Below are 1919 nucleotides of genomic sequence, written 5' to 3'. Positions count from 1 at the left end.
TTTTTTCAAACAGGAGCAGACAAGCATGCAACTGATATTTCTCAGTTGGAAACGTGAAAAAGCGATCAGAGCGAAAAGATGCTTGTGAGATGCGCCTCTCCTGTTGCTCTCTTTGTTACATTATTCCAATGTAGCCCGTTAAAACCATCGACCCCTATAGCAAAATATCATGTTGGTGGGAAAATTGAATTACCTGTACATTGTACCACTGTGCTGCCACTTTCATTTTCAAAACTGCTGAGACTTGGTGCTGGGCTCGGCCCGTGACTCACCCCAGGGGTCGCAGGGTAAATTGCGATACCAACCTTCACATCTCCTCCTTTCATCATTTCTCTCTCCGGGAGGTCACATAAAAGACAAAATAGGGATAGTTTGTTAGGCAAACAGCGCTCGGGGTGGCTGCTTTTTGTGGGAGTTTCACACCTTTGTCTGAGGTATCAAAGCAGCAGAAGAGTAAAGGTGATATTAAAACAGTCTCTTCTTATTCAATTACTCACCTTCCATGGGGTTTGCTTTGTGTCTCTGTTCATGGGACTTAATGTAGTTATAATTGGCTCTGTGGCACTTGTAACTTAGTTACTACCTATTGCAACTGAATACCAATTACGTGTGCATGTGTATGCATGGGTAATGACTTTAAGGTATATCCTGTGGAGTTTAAATCAATTTTGCTGGCTATGTAACAGGGTTTGTGATGCATTTCAAGTCCATCCTCTGGTGATTGAATAGCCACTCATGTTTCCAGCTTTGGTTCATTAGCAGTCATCTGGCTTTTGATCAATACTATTGACCAGAGGCATGCGTGAACATCCTCTGCAATGAAGACAAAATTGTTTGCCTTTATCTGTGTGCATTCTTTACCCTGGAAAGCATGCTTTAGTGGTTGGAGTCCTTTGCGTCAAGAGTTGTCCACAAGAAATATTTTTGGGGGATTTTGAAACCCTGAGAGAATAAACGAGTGAATGTTTGGCAAAATCATGAAAGAACTGTTCAACCATTCATATTTGAGATTACTTTTTTTTAGCAGTGACAACACTCCTGAACCAGAAAATGGGACATTCCCAGAGAATCGTGCTCACTAGTTCCAACTACTTTGAGGCAACGCACTTGAGTGACTGTACTGCTGCTTTCTTCAAATGCGCTTGAGTAATTTTATGAGAACTAATCTTCTGTTTTGGTAATTATGTAAATGGGAAATGTGGTTTGCTCCAGTTTTAAAACACTTCTACTCACTTTCCAAACAAGGTGATTCGGCTACTGTGATCCCAAACAGCCTTTTCATTACACAAAGAAATTGTGGATAGAGCAAACAGTGATTTGAAATTCTGCTGCAGATGGTGTTTGGGGTCAGTTAAAGGAACAATTACCATTTGTTTTTTGTCTTTTATTTGTTCTGCTCTTCACTGGTATAATCGCTTCATTACCATGTCATGTTTTACCTGTATGGCACCTTTCTTTATTTATTATTTTATATATGGACCCTTTTAAACTTCCATTGCAATCTGCTATAAAAGACAATTTTATAGTAACAGTGTATTATAATAGAGCCTTATAGCGAGTTTCATTGTTTGTTCATTGCTTAGCCACCCTACCTATAACTTTACAGTTTAGGTTCACTCTCACATCATAGCACTGTTTTTGGCTACAACAGGCAGCTGTTTTCAGTGAAAAAGCTCTAAAACTTGAATAAATATGTTCACTATTATGACCATAGTGGAACATTTAGCTGCTAAACATCCAAATTTTTCCCCCAGGAACTGGTAGAAACTAAAAACAGAGCTAAAAAAAAAAGGGAGTGGATATTGGATTTTGCCAGGTAGACAGACTGCTAGATGTGTAAATAATCAACTGTTTTGCCATATCAGCTTAAATAGTAATATGTCAATGTGGTGCTCTCAACATGTTTCTGCTGGCCTCCA

Source organism: Chaetodon trifascialis, chromosome 2, assembly GCF_039877785.1.
Source record: "Chaetodon trifascialis isolate fChaTrf1 chromosome 2, fChaTrf1.hap1, whole genome shotgun sequence".
In the NCBI taxonomy this organism is placed as follows: Eukaryota; Metazoa; Chordata; class Actinopteri; order Chaetodontiformes; family Chaetodontidae; genus Chaetodon; species Chaetodon trifascialis.
This window is presented reverse-complemented; position numbering follows the sequence as displayed.